The following is an 11,739-nucleotide window of genomic DNA, read 5'->3' as shown; positions in this document are numbered from 1 at the left end:
TTTTTTAAAGTCATTTCTGAGTGTTTTGTGTGGAAAGTTTGGTACCTCAAGAAAAAATTTTAATAGAGAAAGACAACCAATCTCTGTCTTACAAAGCATTGTAAATTAGAGATCCCTAGTTTTAACAACCTGCTATTATAATTTGAAGTCTGCTAACTGGGCATATTTATACCAACAAAATAGTACATATAAATCCAGAGGACAAATGGCAAAGTATTCTCAAAAGAAAATATGCATTTTCTGGAGCCAATCTGAGATTCACCTGTAATTAGTTATTCAAAATTGCAACAGTGCACAGCAGAATGTCATGAAATAAGCATTTCTCCTGCTTCCGTAAGCTTCCCTTCCTCATGCATAATTTACCACAGGACCCCTCAAAGCAAAAAGCTACAAAGCATTTTAATAATTAGAATTTTCAAATATTTGAATGTCTATGATAACTGCTCAAAATGAATTTTTAAACATTGATTGAACTTACAGCAACCCTGCTTCACCAAAAAACGGCCTGTTGCTGGAAAAGAGTACCACACACACACACACACACACACACACACACACACACAGTTCAAGAGGCCCTCCAGATGCAAAAATATCAAAAGCTGCCAATGTCTTTCTAATTTTGGTTAGATGTTAGTATGTCACCACCAATTTCCCTCCAGGGGGCGCTCTGAGAGTCAGTTAATTGTCATTTCAGTCAATAAAGAGGGAAAATGCTCAAAGGTAACCTGGAGCCTTTGGAGCTGATCCTACTCCTTAAGTCTTTTGAGAAGTTCTCTCTGAATACAGGCCCCAGGCAGCCGCAGACCAGAGCCAGGTCCCGCCGCACGTCCACCGCAGGTGCGCTCAAGGACAGTCCTGCTGCCCAGGATGCCCCAGGGGCACCCTGGAGGGAGAGCTGTGAGCGCGTGGGGCGCCCTCCACTCAATGTCTGACTTTGTGGCCCCAGCCCGGGGTCCTTACCCTGCCGATGATGGAAGGGCTGTGACTGGTAGCGGCCCCGGAACCAAGAATCCGGGTAGGATCACGGCCTGGTAGCTGGAGAGTCGGGCCCCTTGCTGGTGCGCAGGCGGGTGGGGAGAAGCGACAGGCAGAGCTGCCCTTACAAGTCTCAGAGCTTCTCCCTCGCAGGAAGGCTCACATAGTTGGTGACCCACTCAGTCTTCATCTTCCCTTGTCAGGACCCAGGGCCTCCCAGGCACCCACACAGTTCAGCGGCTGATCCCCTTCTCCGCAGCCCTCACACCTGCCTCTGCTCCCGCCTGCGCACTGGCAACTGGGAGCCTGAGGCGGCTCCCAGCCTCAGAACTGCTGCAGGGATAGCCATGTTTTTCATTTACTGAAAGTATTTCACTTGGGATCAAATATAAAGGAAATACGTGGTAAGATTTCTTGTCCAAAACATAGTTTAATGACTATAGAGTCTGTCTTAGTAAGATTTCCTTAGTGATCATTATTTGGACCCTGTCAACTGACCTGAGTCAAACAGCACATATCAAAATTGTTCAGTAGTATATTTTCCTTGCATAAATTATCAGTGAATAATACATTTGACCATGTGGAGTTTTATTGGGTGTGAAGTACTTTTACTAATAATCACCCTGATGGCCCACATATCCCTAGGCTGAAAGTGTCGGTGTCAAATAGGTCCACTTTTGATGATACAGATTTTTTTGGACAGGTCTCAATTTTGATCCAGCGATTTGGACATACTGCTTCCCCCAAAGTTTCCATCCTTCACCTCTGCCCACCTCATCAGGGAACAAAAGAGAATCTTCTCTGAGCTGCTTCCAAGGAACAGGCACATGAAAGCCCCACTGTGGTTCCAGCCGCCTGCCTGGGAAATGAAAGCATCTTTGCCTCTAGAAAATCCTGGTTAGAAACTGCATCTCTAATTCCCCTGGGAATGAAGAAACACCAAGCAGAGGGCCTCTATGGTGGGTAACTGAAACCCAACTCATCTGAAAATCACTCCATCTCCTCCCCTTCTTCTTGGTGTTTAGTGTAAGCAAACAGCCCTGGTCATCACCACATGGCTTTCATTTTTTACTTAAGAGAAAAATGGTCTAAATGAGGACAGAATTTTCCCAAGTCAGTGATTGACTTCCTAAGGTCTCTTGTCACTGAAAGTGGCCAGATGAACGTCAGGCAGATTAGAAGTGAGCAAAAGGATCGTGTGAACTGTGTGGACTTGGGGGAGGCTGTTTAGATAGAGTAGATACATCTGAGTTGGTCGTTTGGCCCTTCATCTTTCCTCCTTCCTGCCTCAGAGATGAAGGCATGGTGGCGGATCAAGTCCCGTGCTCCAGCAGCCATTTCAGACCAAGAGACAGCCTTGAGGATGGACACCAGCTAAAAATGCTGAAAGGGGCAGAAAGAGATAATGTCTGGCTACAGTGATGTGCTATTGACAGTATGAAATCTACACTCGTAGTTCTTTTCCATGAGAAAGGAAAAAAACTCCCAATTGCCCCTGGTATTCTCGGTTTTCCGCTCTATTAGGGAAATACTGGCATCCAGTTAGAGTGGTCTCCTCCTGTGAAGTCAGACAACCTGAGCTGCCCTGACCTGACTCTGTGGATATCCCCTCCCCTATCCTTCTCCCTATTTCTGAGCTACACAACATCTCAAACGTCCACAGCCTCCAAGTGGAAAAGGGATGTTTGGGGATCTGTACTGAAGGAGTTTTCTGGAGGCAGATTTGGTTTTGCAAAGAGACTCTGATGTGATAATTCATTGTCACTTCCTACAAACCAACACAGAGCCTGTGCTCCTAAGACTCAGGGTAGAGCCTCAGCCTAAGAAGCCCTTCCCCTGGGCCCTGGGATCTCTGCTTCATCTGCTCCCAGTTTAATCAGGGGCTTCTGTGTTTCCTCCTCCAGGAAGAGCTTGGAATTTCCTTTTTGTGAGGACCTATGTTCTCTGCATGGGGGGCTCCATCTCTGGGCGAGAGGAGGGACGTTGCTGACCATTGTCTTACTCAGACCACGGGATCCCCTGAAGTTACTTTGATGGACATGTTGGCCCACCTTCCATCCCATTTGTGGTTTGGAGCAAAAGGCAGAGTTCCTTCCCCTGCAGAAGCTGAATGGCAGGGATGCCCTCCTTGAAGGGGCTGGACCAGGGATGGGGCAGAGTCACTGCTAGGGAAGCCTGAGGGGTGGGAGGGCCTGTTCTCAGCTCCCAACCACCTGGCCTGAAGCTCTGACCTTCCTGCAGTTTCCTTGAGCACCTGATATGTTTTGTTACAACTCTTTCTGCTCATATGAGCTCAAGTGGGAGCCGCTGCTGCAGCTAGGAAATTCCGCTGGGAGGAACACATCCAAGGCCTTGTCTTTAATTTGGTGACCAGCCTATTTTTAATATTTAAAATTTGTATTTAAAGCAAAAAACCATGATAATCAGGTTCCTCATATATTGCTCAGTCAGACACAACAGGCCACAACAATATGTTATCACTAATAAGAATAATCAGGGATTGTAAATTCGTAAACACATCAGGAACATTGGTTGTCCCAGCACTGAAGGTGAGGGAAATCAGGAGAGACTGATACTTACAGCTCTTTCTTTGATAAGAATGTTCTGGAATAGATATTAAATGGGGTTATATAACATTGTGAATATGCTTAATGCCATGTACAAGTAGAATTTAAAATATTAAAAGATTCAAAGTTTAAGGTAAATTTGTATCACAGGATAATTTAGTGTATATAAGGTAAAAACAAATTTATTTTTTAAAAAAGAAGGAATTACAGGGAAGGGGAAGGACGTCTCCAGTGCTGCTGCTGGCACCCGGGGCAGCTCAGCCCCCGGCCCCGAAGGCACTGCGCGTGCTGGAGCTCCTTGCTGATCGGGTAGCAGCTCTAGGTGTATCCGGGGAGGACCTGGCTCTAGCACCTGAGTAACCAGGAGAACTGGGTGTGTTGTGGTCTCTGATCTAGAACTGGATAACCCTGTGGGGTCACAGCTGGGCCAAAGCACAGTGGCGCCCCAGGGCCGGTGGGGGAGCTCTTGCTGAGGTTGGCTGAGGCTCTGGATGTGAGGCCGGGCAGGCGGCTGGCTGAGGTGGTAGAGGAAGTGCTCGAGCAGCTTTTCCTGATGTTTCGGGCTCTGAGATGGAGGACAGCTGTTGCCTGAACCTCCTCTAGAATTGGAGCCTGTGCAGGTGCTTTTCCTGGCTTTGAACTTAAATGAGAGCTGGGGCGGGAGCAGGCTCTGGCTCTGGATTTGGAGTTGGTATATCCCTTCATCTGGCCCTTAAACTTGAGCAAGGGCTGTGGCTTGAGCTTGTTCTGGCTCTGGAGCTGTCCTGGGCAGGAGAGGTGCAGCAGGCTTTACGTCTCCAGGTGCTTCCAGAGCTTGCTCTGAGCTGGTGCTGTGGCTCCGAGAAGGGAAACTCTCATCAATAATTGGACTGCTTTCTCACTTGTATCCCAAAAGTCAGGAAAGTTCTCACTGCCAATCAGTGAAGTCTCAGACCAGGGTCCCACTCCCAGGAAGACTTCCCAGACCGAAATCCAGGGGAAAAGTGATCTGAGCCTCCACATCGCTCCTGGGCCAGTTCCAGCCTGGGGAGGCTCTGCCCTGCGTGGTCCAAAGCCTTCCCCTCTCCACTCACCACATCACTCACCCTGCATCCTCCTCACCATCACCCTCTGTCTCTGGGAGCTTTAGCTGTGCCAGGAGAAGGTGGGCCTGGTGCTCCAGATCTGAGCCAGGCATGCTGAGCTCTAGGTAAGCTAGTACCATCTTCAGGCAGGGAAATTCTGGAGGCTGGTGGAAATCCTCTGGGTGCTGGAGCAGCCAGGTGCCCAGGATGGAGGACATGGCCCTGGGGGTAGTAGTGGGGAAGCAGAGTGACAGACCTGGCCTTGCCTTCCATGCTGTGCTTTCATGGCAGCCCTGCGGGGACATGGCCACTCTGCCCTTGGCTCCTGGCCATCCAGAGGCCATTTCTGCTCCATGTCCCATCTCACTTGGCAGTCTGGGCAGAGGTGGGCTTAGACACAGAAGAGGGGCTTCTACAATCCTTCTGAAGGGACAGCCTTTGGTCAATGGTATGACTATCTCTCTACCTTTTCGAGGATGCCTGTCACACTGCTCTGTCCATCTCCCAGCCCCTCCCCACTGGACGGCACCTCTGTGAGGACAGGCAGGCTGTCTGCTCTGGGCACTGCCGTCTTGGGAACACAGGAGCTGCTCTATGAGTGTCCGATCCAGGAGGGAACAGACAGGTTGTGTCTGCCACCCAGGCTTCCTGTGGGCCTCCTCACACCCCAGAATTTAGCTCCTGCACCTGCCTGCTGCCTAATCTTCCAGGGACCCTGCCTGGGTCCCCTCATGCCCCTGCCACTCACCTCCCACAGGGTGGGCTCAGCTGTCCCCTGAGGCTCACTGGGTCCCCTGAACACCAGCTGAGTCCTCACCATTGAGGCTCCACCAGATGGTTGGCAGGATGCTCTCCACCCCTTGTGTTCTGGGTCCCAGGAAGGGGGTGGGGGCAGGGCTGGGATGGAGAGGGGATGGCTGTGGGTTTACTTAGGGGCTGACTCTGACCTCTGACCTCTCAGATGCCCCTCACAGCACTACAGCCCCATCCACAGCTCTATGGGTCTTTCTTCTTTGCTAGGAGAAGCCCTAAGACTTCTGCTCTCAAGCCAGAATCAGAGAATGTGTGGGATCCATGGTTCTGCCTGCCCTGCCCATCCTCACAGTCCAAAGCTCCACATTGTTTTGGGGAAGGGAGACCCTCCCTCTTCATTCAGATAAACTCACTGTTTCAGCTGGTGCAGGGGTCCACCATCCTCATCACTATAAGGTAGGACACATCCATATCTAGATGAGGCCAGAAAGACATCACAAGGACTGTACTGAGAACAATACCCAGATGTGATGTCTAGTGTGACATGTGACTCCTGGGAGAACGGAAGCCCTGGAGGCAGGGCTCTTGTGTACTTGATCCATTAAGTGATGGTTGTTCCTAGAAAAATTCCTGTTCCTAGTGGACCTTGCTATTTTTTTGAGGAATTAATGACCCCAAACTAGCCACATCACACACGCCTGAGTCGGTCTGGGACCCCACTTCTTCCTCCCAGGGATCCCTGCTCTCACTCTCCTAGCTAATGGACTCACAAGTCATCTTTGAAATGGGAAAGCATTTCAACCCTAAGCCAAAATCCCAGTGACACAGGAGGCAGAGGCTTCCTCATGGGGAGCAGAAAATGACCAATGAGCACAAACACAGCCCCTCCAGCTGACCTGTCCAGGGGCCTGGTCCCCCAAAAGCATGTTCCATTAAGGACCCCCTCTATTCCTACTCTCCTAGGGCCTGATCCTCTCTTGACCCCAGTGTACATAGGGGCAAACAGGCTCAGATTGGTAGAGTGACATTACCCCATTTCACTGCTTGTAGGTGCTTGAATCACCAATGTCCCATGGTCATTGCTCACCCAATTTTCCCAATGCTCACCTTTGGAACAGTAGGTCCAGAACCTCCTGGGTTGTGGCCAAAGCTCTATAGGTGCCCAGGAACATGTGCAGGTAGAAGAGGTCACCGCCCAGGACAGCAGGCACCAGGTTTGCCACAAGCTTTTCCAGCCTGTCTCTGTGGCTGCTCCATGCCGTACAGGGCAAATTCCTGCTCCTGGATGACGGATCTTCCTTCTCGTGTGGAGAAGATGAGAGACATGAGTCAGGGCAGCTCCATGGACCTTCAGAGGGGGTGGGGTTGCAGCTCAGACTGAATTCCCAAGCTACAGGAACTTAGACCAAGAGGTGGGAGAGGAGAGCCCTCAGCAGAATAAAGGTTCTCAGCATCAACAGGCCACGTGCCATTGGGTGATGATTAAATTCATCAGTTTCTCACATTATGTCAGCACAGTAGTGACAGCACCTCCCTGCATGAACTACATCATCCCTGTGACCACTATGAAAGCATCCCATTCTAGAGACGAGAACACAGAGGCAGATCCTGGGGTGGGAGGGATCAGGATTGTCAGCCCAACATGGGCATGAGAGGATGAAGTAAAAACAGGAAATTCTGTAGAGAAATGTAGCAACAACGTTGACTTAACATGAACTGAAATTCTATTAGAGTGTCTTCCTGAGATTGCTACTAATATTTGGACATTGACATCGCATCTTGCTAAGGCAGGGCCTGGGCTGTGAGGGCGGGTGAGAGAGACGGGGAATCAGATTTCTTTGCCAAAAGGTATCTAAGAGGGAGCCCAGGGGAGGAGCGGGGCAGCTCTTCTCCCTCACACTCACCCTGACCCCGTCCTGGGCTTTGTTGGTGTCGTTGGGCACCTGCCCCTCCTGCATGGAGATGGAGCAGGGGACTCCATGGACCAGGTCCTGTCCCATCTCCTCTGTGGAGTCCTGCAAACAGTGCCCAGCAGCCAGGCAGAAACCTGAGAGCCCTGTCTGGCTCTCTCGGCTGGTTTTCAGACCCACAGGGCATCTCCACTTCAGACACACACACACCACTCTCTGCACAGACCTCTATCGGGGACAAAAAAGCTGAGAACTGAGGCCCTTGGATTCCCATTGGCACAGATAAGAGGCCACTCAGGAGTCCTCTGTTACCCCCACCAGCCCTGTACTTGGGTGTGGCCATGACAGGACCACCAGGTTTCCAAGTGGCTTTAACAACCAGTTCCAGCCCAGAGGGGTCACCTCCCCTCAAGTCCCCCTTCCCTGACATGGAGACAAGGGCAAGTGGGCCTGCCAAGGGAGGGCTCCCAGAGGTGGCCAGGCCAGGACTGGCCTGCTCCAGGCCACCTTGTGTTACCTTAGGTGACCTCCTGGTTAAAAAACAAAGGCATCTGGGTTGAGGATTGAACCAATGTCTACAGCATCTGAAAAACCTCTCACTCCAGGTTTTCCTAAAACAGAAGCCCCAGGAAATCAGGACACAGAGAACACCTTTCTCGGTCAACTGTCTCCAGCCAAGTGAGGTGGCTCTGAGGCCATCACTAGAATGTGGGTGCCTGGTAACCAGGTTCCATTTCTGTTGGGGGTCTCTTGTCACAGAGGTGACTTCACTTCCTGGGGCCCACTTCCTTGACACCCCTCCTCAGACAACACGTCCACACACAGCCCTCTGGGCTGCTGCCTGCTCACCCCCTTCACACAAACCCACCTCTTCCACAGTTACAGCAGCCCTGCCCTCCCCATGGCTCCCGGGGAGGCTCTGTGCACAGCGGTGAGGAGATCACCTGTCTTCCAGACTCAGCTCTTCATTCTTACCTGTTCTCCATCCTGGATAAGTCCTGGTGTCTGTCCAGGCCTGTCTGTCTCCCCCCCTGCACAGTGGGGGTGATTCTAGCGGGTACTTCTAGGGCTGTCCTCAGGCGTATGTGGAATAAGGCCTGAAAAATGGGGGAGAGGTGTCCCATGTGGGTGATGCCTCCAACACCCTTTTTCTTCCTTTTACTAACTCCCCTGTGCACGTTTTTCTCTTGTTCCACCTCATAGCCCATATTTAATGTCAATGTTCATGTGTTTGTGTGTGTGTGTTTGTGCAGCCTTTTAAGCCAGTGCTCACTCTCTATGTGGCCATGATAAAACTGCCTGCATGTGGGAGGGGTGGACAAGATCATCCTGAGGTGTGAGTTTCTAATTTCCAAAGCAAACCCCATAAGAAGTGTTGAGTCCCTTGGCTTGGAGGTCAAGGCCATCCAAGTAGCAGGGGCTGGAGATGGAATCACAGACTCAAAGGCAGTCAGGCTCCACTGCCCACACTCAGTACCGCAGTGCTGGGGGCAGGGAGACTATCCCCTTCATGGGGCACACAGCCTGGCAGCCTGGGCTTCTCTGGCTGGATGCACAGTGGCTCAGAGACAGACAGGCAGATAATGGCTGCCATCGCCAGACAGGCTTGTCAGTGTCATTTGCTGCTTCCTTTATGTTCCTGTCCTTAAATGACTCTCCCCAAGACTTAGGCTGGCTGTCAGCTTTTATCCAGGTCCAAACCCAATATAAACAGAGTCCAGGTCATCAGGTGCAGAGTATTTTTCATCAGCTGGAGTACCTCTGCTTGCTTGAAACCCCCTGGGAAGCAGTTTCTCCCAGTGACTTTATTATAAAATGGTATCATTTTTGTCATTTGTTTAGATTCCTCATACTAATTATACCATATAATATTTGTCTTTGTCTGACTTAATTCACATAGTATGATAATCTCTAGGTTTCCCAGACATAGACCTGAATTTTTATAGCAACTCTATTTACAACAGCCAAGGCTTGGAAACAAAGTAAATGTCTACCGACAGATGCATGGATGAGGAAGATGTGGTATACATACACCATGGAACACTACTCAGCTGTAACAGGGAATGGAAGAATGTTATTTCCAACTCAATGGAATAGAGGTAGATGTTATCGTACTAAGGGAAGTAAGTCAGACAGTGAAAGGCAAATATATAACTTACATATGGAATATACAAAAAAGTGATACAAATGCCCTTATTTATGAAACAGAAACAGTCTCACAGACATAGAAAACAGTCTGTGGTTACCGAGGTTGGGGGGAATGGTGGTGGGGAGGGAGAAATCCGGAGTGTGGGATTACAGATACACAGCAGTACATACAAAACTGATCAACAACAAGGACCTACTGCAGAGCACAGGGAACTGTATCCAGTAACTTGTAATAACCTATAGTGGAAAAGAATGTGAGAAAGCACATATATGTGTGTAACAGAAGCAGTATGCTATTCTACAGCATTGTAAATCAAATACACTTCCATGAAATAAATGAAGTGCATCAGAACTGATTGAATCTCATGTGTCCAAGGTTTAAGTGGCCCCAAGCTGCCTTCTGGAACTCTCTTCCCACTCTTCCCCCATCCATGCAGGAGCTCCATCTCCCCACCTGCTCAAATCAGAACCCAGGGATGTGTCTGCCCCCTCGGTCTTCCTAACCCCACATGCAGTCAGCTCCTCCCCTGTCCCTGGGTCCCAACACCAAGTGCATTCATCACCCCTCTGTATGTCCCTCCCTCTCCCTGTCCAGGCCACCACTGACACTGTCCCAGATTCATGTTCTTTGCTTCCCTTTATCACACCCTCTGATCCAAGGGAGGGGTATTTAAAAAGCATCTCTTCCTCTCACTCTGCTAACACAGAGGAAGTCTCTCAGGGACACTTTGGAGAAAAGCCCTGATCCTCAGCCAGACCTGAAGCCCCTCCTCCTGCCAGCAGCCCACCTGGCCCCTCAGTCAACCACACTGGCCTCTGTTTGTTCTTCCAAGGACCACCCCCTGCCCAGCCTTCAAAAGCTATAGGCTCCGAACCAATTGAGCTCTTTACCTGGATGTCCCCTCCTTCAGGTTTCCCTCAAATGCTGGAGGTTGCTCAGCCCTGGGCCCTCAGTTCCTCCCCCAAGTTCCTTTTCATAGCCCCAGGAGACCAGGCCTCATGGGCCCCAGTACTTGCCTGGGAAGTGGCAAGAAGCTGGGGCTCTAGGCCCCCAGGCCCCGAGTCCCATGACTCATCCTGCAGCTGCCTTGTAGGTGAGCCCAGAGGGCTCTAGAGCCTGCTGTTGACTCCATGGGAAGAGGCCCCTGAAGTGCTCAGGAGCCCTGCCCCACTGCTGGCTTTCCAGGTGGAATTTAGAGAAGGAGAAAGTGAACCAAAAGTGTAGTGACTCAACCGTATGGTTTTGGCATAGAAACGGTTGCACAGATCAGTGGAACAGAATACAGAGCCCGGAAATAAACCCACACATGTATGTTCAAGAGATTTACAATAAAGAAGCCTGAAACGCACAGTAGTTGAAAGGACAGTCTCTACAATAAATAGCGTGGGGAAAGCTGGACGGCTACAGGCACAAGACTCCCACTGGACTGCTCTGTTACATCATCCAGAGAACAGAAGTCAGAATGGGTTCAAGCCTTGAATAGAAGGCCTGAAACCATATAACAAGAAAGACTAGGTAGTGAGCTCCTTAACATCAGATTTGGTTTTTAATTGTTGGCTCTGAGTCCAAAAAGCAGGAGAAATTAAAGTAAAAATTAACAACTGAGACTACATCAAACTGGAATGCTTCTACAAAGCAAAGGAAACCATGCACAAATAGAAAAGTTAGGGTATCAAATGGGAGAACATAACTGCAATTCACATCTGATTGGGGGTAATATCCAAAATGTGTAAAGAACTCACAGAACTCAATTCCAAACAAACAAACATATCAGTCTCATTAAAAAATGGGCACAAGGTCTGAATAGACATTTTTTTCAAAGATGCCATACAGATGGCCCACAGGCACATGGAAAGATGCTCAACATTGTTAATCATCTGAGAAATGCACATCAAAACCCCAATGAGGTATCACCTCACACTGGCTAGAATGGCCATCATTTAAAAGATCACAAGAAACACATGTTCATGAGGATGTGGAGTAAAGGGAGCCCTGGTACAGCGTTGATGGGAATTTAAATTGTTGTAGCCTGTATGCAAAACAACATGGAGTTTCCTCAAAACAAAATATGTAACAATCATTTGATCCAGAAATTCCACACCTGGATATATATTTGAAGACTAGAAAAGCACCAATTCAGAAAGATAGTTGCAACCCAATATTTATAACAGCATTATTTACAATAGCCCCAAAATGGAAGCAACCTAAGTGTCCAGCAATAGATGAATAAACAAACCATATATATAATGTATTTTATTTGTGTGTGTGTGTGTGTGTGTATATGAATGATTGAGTACTACTCAGTTATAAAAAAGCATGAC

General features: G+C 49.3%; 1 pseudogene; it reads left to right on the top strand.

The window, feature by feature from the left end:
* Positions 1-1,487: 1,487 nt before the first annotated feature.
* Positions 1,488-11,739, top strand: part of LOC116667318 — a 434,058-nt pseudogene continuing 423,806 nt past the window's right edge.

Source organism: Camelus ferus, chromosome 11 (assembly GCF_009834535.1).
Source record: "Camelus ferus isolate YT-003-E chromosome 11, BCGSAC_Cfer_1.0, whole genome shotgun sequence".
NCBI lineage: Eukaryota > Metazoa > Chordata > Mammalia > Artiodactyla > Camelidae > Camelus > Camelus ferus.
Note: the sequence above shows the minus strand (reverse complement) of the source record. Positions and strands in the feature narration are given on the sequence as shown.